Genomic DNA, 9794 nt, shown 5'->3' with positions numbered 1-9794 from the left:
AAATTTCAAACCGTTCACCTTTATTACACAATCAATAACCTTAATCACTAAGCCATCGAGTTTTCAAATTGCTTTTACATATTTGCATTGTTTGTGGCCACCCTTTTTCGCCCTTTTTCTCCCTTCCCTCCCTTTTGGACCCGCTACATCACAACACTTTGGTATCCCTATCTCCACTTGAATTCAACATTTATTACATGCAAGGTTTTTGAGTGATAAGCAACCTTGTGTAGAGTTAGAATTGATTGTTCTTGTCATAGTCTTAATGAGGTATTCTACCAAGCTTGGCAACACATAAGTCAAAGAGAGAAACTTGCATAACCTCTATTTCCCTTCATAGGACATAGCTTCCACAATGTTTGTCCCCGTATTGTTCAAACATAAGCAACCATCATTGTTGAATAGCTCCCTTACAACCCATGAGTTAACCCATAGTGACCATGATGTGACGCTCACTATTGACAACTATTCTAATTTATTGTCATCGTGTTTTGGTTGAGTTATATTGATCCTCCATAGTGCTGGCAATTAATATCCCCCTAAAGAAGCATAAAGAAGCTAATGGGCACAACCAATTATGATTCTTGAGGGCTATATTAGCTATACAACTTGATGGAGTTCCTACGACTATTTTTGTGCATCTCCTTGCATGAAGAAGCTAAAATGCACAACCCCTTCTAATACTTGAGGGATAGACTAGTTATACTACTTGAAAGAGTTTCTATAATAATTGTTTGTTCCAGGTAGATGCCATAACACTCTAATTAGCGTACAACCTACTTTACTTAATGCACACCCTATATGGATAATAGAAGTCTCTAAAATAGAAATAATAATAAACAATGTGGCACCAAAGATCATTAACAATAAACAAGAAGACACAAAACATGAAGAAATTGAATTGAATTCTATCGGTATGCCAAAACTATACTAGTAGTTGATCAACAATGACACATTTTAATTCTGCCACTTGGGCAACGTCGAAATGTTACATTGTAGGTTGTTATCTCACTCTTTGGCGTTAATGTGTGATTCCTTAAGACCACCCCACTAGTGGTTATCCTTATCATTCTAAAAGTAGTCCTATAACCTTATTAAGTATAAATACTTTTTCTTTAGTTTATATTATGGTCTTTTGATTTCATTCCTGATTAACAATTAATAGTTTGGCATGCCAATGGGACAATAAATTCCTCAAACCAACCCAAGCTTTAGATGGAGAAAGTGGTGATGAACATAGGGTTGCTAGAGCTAGAGAATCAAGGACGATAACTCAACGATGGCTAAGAACTTCATATTCTATAGTTTTGTACAATATGGGTTGGGAGTTGGCAATCTCAAATGTAGGGTTGAGTTCAACAACTTCAAGGTAGGCACGATCCCTTCAACATTATTGGGAAAAATGAGAGGAACAATAAATTACTGATGTTCTTCTCTAGGAAAGTTGGAGCAATGCATCCATGTGACCGACTACTTTTTGTCAATGCGTGGACATACGGTGATGAACCTCATTGATCACATCCACTGCCAATTATTGGTTTGCATGTACAATATCCTCACTCATCTTAATTGTTGCTTCCATATCCAAGATGTAGGCTCATGGTAAGGGAAATAATGTCATATTCCTTTTGTGGTTATCATGGAGGCAATGCCCAAAATGGGGTATCAAGCGTCCTCATGTGTGATACCCTCTTCTCAATTAGACAATGGGTTTGAATGCACGTGTGTTACGATTTCCATTGATAGCAATTGACCATTTGAGGACCCACTTAACTGTCAAGCACGCTGATTTGGTGGGTGCTAGATGTGGATAGTGAAGTTGTGAGGAAGGTTCTCTACCCATGTAAGTATATTGAGGTTAGTGAAGTTACAATAAAGGTAACTTGTTGTAGCAAGTGGGTTAGTGAAGTTTGATGTTGTCCTTCGTGAATTGGATATTGCGCAACGAGATCGCATGTGGAAGTTGATAATGCTTTACTACAAACTAAAATTGTTTAATGTTAATTAACACTATCAATAAGCGGATAGATAATAGAAAATTATTTCCGCGTTATAATTCAAATATGAAACTAGTCATCATTTGACAATCACATGTTTCAATTGTGTGAGTTGACTCAATTCAATTTTTTTACATGGTGGGTTGCCATATTCATGTCATTTAACCTTAAGGGTTTACTCTTGATTCGCTTATGCACTAGTTCTTGTTGGATGACAAACATCCAAAGATGTATGTAATAGTCAATAATGGTAGTCACACGTGCTCCTACTAACACAATATTTACCATAGCCATGATAACCCCCAAAGTTCATACCTAACACCAAGATGCCTCGATGATCATGATTCTCTGCTCTAAGATCAATCAATCTTTTAGTCTTTTACCCCACCATCCCCTATTCTACTAGGACACAACCATAACATGTGATATATGGGACCACTACCACCATGTCCAACGAGATCCACTTCCCCACATCACCAATGTACTCCACCTTATGTGCAATGTAGCACATACATGTTTTGGACAAATGCATACCCAATCTTTTGTTGGATCATCCTAGAGAAAGAAGACATGTTGCACCCCAATTCCGATTATCAAGAGGAGGACGATGTTGAGGAACACCTCACCACCTTCCCCGCCACATGGAAGGCGAATAACGTACAATAGAGATTGTGCTCAAATGATAGTAATACATCCTAAATTTACCAAAATTTATTTATCACTAGAATACCTAATTGTCATTTGGTACAACCATTTTCAGTCGTGCCACTTGCCCATGTTTGACAAAATCTCGAAACAACTTTGTGCCAAAGTTCGTCTTGATGGCTTTTTTAAGGAAATCCATTGGCTCATCAACTCCTGAAGAAGGGGTTGCCACAAATTTATCATTCTCTTCCAACATGTTTTCTATAAGTTGCACATCAACGCCATAGAGACGACCTTTAAAAACACCGTTTCTATGAGCGCTTCCTAAGCCCTTATGAACCTTAAGCTAACACTTTTTTTTGACATGATCTCAAAATCCAGATTTTTATAACGAGTGCAACAAACTACTAATGCTCAAGCATTTAACTTGCAACCTCAATGATTTATCAACAGGCCATCATATTAAGCTTTTCAAATTCAACAAATTTCATCTCGATGAACTCCATTTCATAACAAAGTTATTGGTATAAAAGCACGCATTTCCCGCTCGACAATCATTGACTTTCTTATATCATGCTCATGTGGTCTATTCCAATCTATAAAAGTTGTTCATGTCATATGGATTGCTTTATCCACATTAATGTTTTGGCTAGAATATAAGTTAACAACTATTGCCATGTAGTTCACATAACACCAAGATTTGGTTGCGATGAATGCAAACTTTTATGATCTTATTATCACAAACAATTTCAGCGCAAAGTACACATTTAGTTGAATCATGACTTCAGATAACAACACACATGATATATGTTTACCAGACAATTTGAATTTCGCATATTTATTTGTGAGATTACAACAACATGTTTGCATAGTTAATTTCAAACTATATTGTATGCTGGTGTTATTTTAGGTTAGACTACACATGCCAGAGCATGTAGAATCAAAATAATGACATTATTGAGATAAGAAAGGAAATTTTGACTTTAAAAATAAGGGGCTTTTGCAACCACATTATTAATACTTTTCAATCTTGCAAATTTCATTAGACATTTCGTCAACATTGGAAGTGCATTCCCATTATATATTTTGGACCATTTGCAATGCAATTGTCATGGAAGCGGTAAAAAAATGCCTTCCAAAATTAAATAAGAGGAAAAGAATAGAGAATGATCCCGAAATGCAAATAAACACAAGTAAATTTCATGGACACATTTACATTTTATCATCTCTCGAGGATGCATTACTCATTAAACGTAATGTCCATGCAAAACCAATCACAACATGGGATGAAGTAAGTTAAACCGGGGGTATTGAGAGTATACTAACCAAGTTATGCCGCTAAATTGGATTTGAAAATGTCCAGAAAACAAGAAACGTATTAGCGCAAATGTAAGTGGAAGCACTCTAAGATTAGAATTTGTTTCCTTAGTAACACTATTTGAGTATTTACATTATAATGCATGAATATCGTACAATAATTAGCCTAAACCTATTATTTATCCCTAGGTTCACATTTCTATACATTGACATTTTAATCCTACAACACCAACTATTATATGGGTAGACATTGTTGGCATAATGGTAAAACATATTGGTTGCCATCTCGTGGCAAGCATGATATGTGATTGAGAGAAGAAGAGTACAATGAAGAAACTGGTATACAGTCATGTGATTGTGCATATAGAAAGAATAAAACTATCATAAAGGCGAACTTACCATCTAGCATAAACGTGATCGGTCAATAAACAAAAAGCGCCAACTTTACTACCATAGGAGTTGTGTCAATGAAAGCTTGAACGAATTGAGTATGTCTCTTCATGTTTTGAAACACTTCGTATTCTATATTGAATTTTGAATATAAGCATTTTTCATGTGACATTAAATTTTGTAGTGGGCTTGTGTACATTTAACTTTCTTAAAATTCACATCATTGGCCATGAATCTTTCTCTTCTTCTCATTCATATGATTGAAAAATGTAGTAAAATTAGTTCACAAAAAAAATCACCCAAAAGCTTTGACTTGAGTATACTTTTGAACTAGAAGATTATTGTTTTTCTTGCATGATTGTTATTCCAAAATATGTCTTCCCATTTAAAGGCGTTAAAACATTGAATTCACATAAAACATGGCAAACAATTAGAAACAAATATAAAACATGCATAATGACATGCATTCTTTAAAATGATGTCCCGTTGTGTTAACCGTCTAGCTATGGAAATAAACCTTACTTGGTGAAACCATACTCTTCCACTAAAATTATGGCATCTAATCTATGGGATAAGTGATCCCACCTTGGCTTAATTAACAAGACTCTAATTAAGTCATATCAATGTGTTATGATCTATAATGCTTTACGCGTCAATGTTTTATGAACTCCTTAATCTTAGAAATGTTTTACACCTCGTGGACAACCATGATGTATAAGGAATTTTGCGGCGCTTGAAATGTCCCACTTGGTTTGATTGTGGTGTAGTTGTGCTTACATTAGATTGAACTATGAAGTATTGTTATAAAATGGTTAAAAAAGTGCAATATTTAAAAATGGTTACATTAGATTGAACTATGAAGAGTTGTTATAAAATGGTTAACAAGTAATGTGGCCATGCTCCCTTTGGATGAAACATAGATGCATCTCAAACTAGAGGTATCCACATGAGAATATTCATCGTCATCGAGTCCCTTGGACGCATACATGATAATTTGATATGGTTGACACTCATCGCAGGTAAGTTTGGCATGTATCGAAGTTATAATCATAATTTCATATACCATAAGACTCATTAAATCGATGCATATTGTATTTAATAATATTTATCCCTAGGCTTATAGGACACGTAAAGGTAAATAACGTTATTAAGACGACAACACATAATTTGAGATGGAGCTCAAGTACATTGGACTCTGGATTAGGCTGAGGCATAGTACGTAATATATTCAAATGCATTGCAAACATTCTTTTTCATACGAATTCAAACGAATGCGTATGTTATCAAAACATTCTTATGTTTTTTTTACACTTTTTACCCTTAATTTTCTTACCTTAAAAAAATCCTTATAATAAATAATGAATACAAAAGTGTGGTATTTAGTATTTACCATACTTTGAGGGTGTTTACCATACTCGAAAAAAGATTGAAACATTCTTGAATGAGAATGCACGTATGGTACATACTATGGGCTGAGGCTTTAAAGGATATGATTAGTCAATATTTGAAACTTACATGGAGGAGTAAATAAAAATATATACATATGTGTGTGTAAAGTAAGACTTAGAACCACGCGTATTGCCTGAGGGCTGTTGGAAAATAGTTTTAAAAGGGGGTTATGATGGGGAGAGGCATGATGCATGGTTCTATGGCTTTTCTTTTGCAAAGAAAGGAACAATTTATAATAACTGTTTTATGTGTTAATTGTTTTTCTCTTGATGGGGGATAATTATGCATAAAATCAAATGAGTGAAATGGTGTGCCTCCCATGCGAAGTGCGTGGTGTTGTCATCACCTTTGAGCTTGCTTTCTATACAACTTTGGAATTTCATGGTCCCTTAGTGTATCATGACATGATGCCTTATATCCATGATATATACTAATGATCAATCTCGCCAACTCATTTATACATGGTTTCATTCTATTGATTTCGTAGTATGATGGGTACTTCAATTCATATGTTCACCGTGAAACGATCACAACGATGGTTGGTTTTAATAATGGGGAATTGAATTTAAATTTGATATGCGATGTTTCTATTCGAAATACTCATGATCCTTGTATGTGAAACATTTGGCCTAAGATATATGGGCACTCGTATGTTCCTTGTATGTGAAACACTTGTATTGTGAAGCATACCTAAGGCTCCTTGGGTCCCCAAGATAACCACATGTGAGAGTGATATATCCTTACATGGCATATCTGAATTTTTGCAAGCTCGTGCTTATAGGGAGAACGTAGGTGGATGTCTAACACATACTGGATAATTGAAGGGGATATTCATTCAGATATGTAAAATATGTTTGCAACATTTTGGGCAATCCCCACCATTTATTGAATGGCAACAAACATACAAATATAGATTTACCCTTCACAAATACTTCCATCTAGTTTCCCTAACAAGCCAAATTTATGTAAACGCATCAATCAACTCCTATGGCAACTTATGTCTAAACTTGCATTGATCTACCAATCAACTTTTTCATGATCTACCAACACTGTAAGCTCGACGGTCATTTTGTGTTGGAACCCTCACATTTGATTACAAAAGAAACATTTGCCATGTTCAATAACATTTACTATTCATAATTTTAAAACATATAACTAGCTTGCCACATCATTGGAATCAATAGACAACACGAATAGTAAAAAACAAGGCACACATCGACTAAACATGACAACTTGTTATAGAATTGACCGACATCAATTATTAATTTGGTAAGATGGTACGTTATGAACACACTTTGAACTTAGATGTTAGAGAATAGGAGAATGGCACACGAATGGACAAGCAGCTCTACAAAGTGAATTAATATGATAAGAATTGGAGGCTTGAAGCAAAAATTGGAGAAATATATAAAATTCCATGCATGAAAAGTCAAGCTTATTGTCAATCTGTCTAGGTCGTATATATCAATATTCTTAAGGTCGATAGCATGTCGACAATGCCCCCGACTTCACTATACTTCAACAAACGTGATCACACATTCGATGCAACTATTCTTATATTCTTTTCATAGTCAACAAAAGCCAATCGAGACTAAAGAGGCTAATGCCCATCGTAGTCAAGGGGAGACATGAGCCATTGATTACTCTGGATAAGAAAGCATGGTGCACTATGCAAGTATGAGATAACGAGTTTGCAACAAGAGACCACACGAACCAAGAATTGTGGAGTCGAGTGTTGTGCATAAAAGCAAGGGGTGTTGTGAGGGTGGGAGGAAGCTCACAACCAAGATAAGTGTGTGTCCAACCGAACCAAACCAAACCAAACCAAACCATGTAAGTCTTCGACATATCACAGGGTGTGTGTAGGGGCGATGCTGAGAAGTGGAACTTGGGGTAACAATGTGTGTCCAACCAAACCAAACCGAGCCGAACCAAACCCAAACCCAAACCCAAACCATGTAATGTTTTGGGCAAATACCGAGGGGTGTGTGTAAGGGTGATCTGAGAAGCATACCCAACCGAGGGAATTGTGTGTGTGTGTCCAAGCAAACCGAAGGAAACACTATGTATGTAAGTAATGGTTTGGGCATGAGAGGCCATAAGCGAAGCTATAGCAGGAACAATGGCTGGCCTTTCAGTTTTATCTGCATTATTTCTATATATTTGTTTTTATTTTTATTTTTCCTAATAAATTCGAAAACAAAAAAAAAAAAGGAAAGAAAGGAAGGAAGAAAGAGGAAAAAAGGCCGTCACTGAATTTGCGCCCAAAAACATAGCCAGAGAAAATAAATAAATAAAATAAACGAAAATGATCGAATTTGTTTTGGGAGAAACACAGAGAAGAGAAGACTGAGAGGGAGAAAAAATAAAAATAAAAAATTTAAGAAAGAATTGAAGGCGGAGAAATTATTTTGATTTTGTTCAGCCCCTATCAATTTGTGAGGCCAAAAATTATGCCTCCATTTTCTCTGTCTCTCAGATCTTCATCTTTTTGAAACTTCTCCTGCAGTCTCTTCATTCCCTCCTTCAATCCTTCATTTAATGTTAAAAAGCTGAAATTTAGATAAAAGCTGCCATTTCTTCTTCTTATTTCCCAAATGTTTATAATAATTTCTTAAACCTGGAGGCCTGGATCAGCGCCCACCACAAATCCATCCATCCATTCATCCATCCATATATATATATATATATAGTAACCTCCTCTGCATCTTTTTTAAAACTCAATCCTGATGGGCTTGCTCATGCTCCCCTAATCCTTCGCTAATCCTCCACTAATCCCCCCAAATTCTCCACTAATCCTCCCATAAATAACTAACTCTACCATCATCCTTCCTCAATCCTCCCCTAATCCTCTCTTAATCCCAACCCATTGGCTCCATTGATCCGCTCTAGCTTAATCTTTCCGTCCTTTTTTAACCGCCTTATCTATCCCCTCTACTGTTTTCATCAACTCCTTTGATTCTACTGCAGCTGCTGCTTATGACGTGTTTCTAAGTCTTCTCAGGCTGCCCATTCCATTATTAATCAATTCTGTATACACAAGCATTCTTCCTTACAGTCAGAGAATTAAACTAACCCAGTATCTTCATTGATTAAGCTAATCTGATCAGTAGACTCTATATCATTAAATCTAATGGGGAGAGCTCCTTGCTGCGAGAAGGTAGGGCTGAACAGAGGAGCTTGGACGCGTGAAGAAGACCTCAAACTGATCCAGTACATTACCAGCCATGGCGAAGGAAGCTGGAGGACCTTACCGAAGGCCGCAGGTCATCTTTCTTTCTCCTTATTACATCTTGTTCTTCTCTGAACCATTCAGATTAAGCTTATTAAAATCGTATTAATGTTATGCAGAGTCTAGACTTTGTGCTCCTGATCTTATTATGGTTAATGGCTGATGAAATTGTTTTGACCTTCTTCTTTCTTGCAGGATTGTTACGGTGTGGGAAGAGCTGCAGACTGCGATGGATTAATTATCTGAGGCCTGATCTGAAGAGAGGAAACATTACAGAAGAGGAGGATCGGTTGATCATCAAGCTGCACTCTGTATTAGGAAACAGGTACCTAATTAAAATCAATCACACATTAAATAATATACTCACGTGCAGGGAATGTGGTAATGTGCATTGATTAAGTAAGACCTATTAATTAGTGATTAATCAGAGAGATGTCCACTAATCAAATTCAGGAATTGAATGACGCTGCAGGTGGTCTCTGATTGCAGGGAGATTACCAGGGAGGACAGACAATGAGATCAAGAACTATTGGAACACGCATTTGAAGAAGAAATTGAAGACGATGGGAATCGATCCTTCAACTCATCAGCCATTGCTCTTGGCTGCTTCAAATAACAACAGCAGTAAGATTAACAGTAATCATCAGATCAAGACCTCCTCGCCATCACCATCACCATCGTCTTCTTCTTCATCATACACTACTGCTACTGCTCATCACCATGATGCCATCGCCACTGCAGGGGGGGGGATTAATGACAGTGTG

Source organism: Azolla caroliniana, unplaced genomic scaffold (genome assembly GCF_043228905.1).
Source record: "Azolla caroliniana isolate FFs.n. ecotype wild unplaced genomic scaffold, voAzoCaro1.0.p SCAF_10, whole genome shotgun sequence".
NCBI classification, from domain to species: Eukaryota; Viridiplantae; Streptophyta; class Polypodiopsida; order Salviniales; family Salviniaceae; genus Azolla; species Azolla caroliniana.
This window is presented reverse-complemented; position numbering follows the sequence as displayed.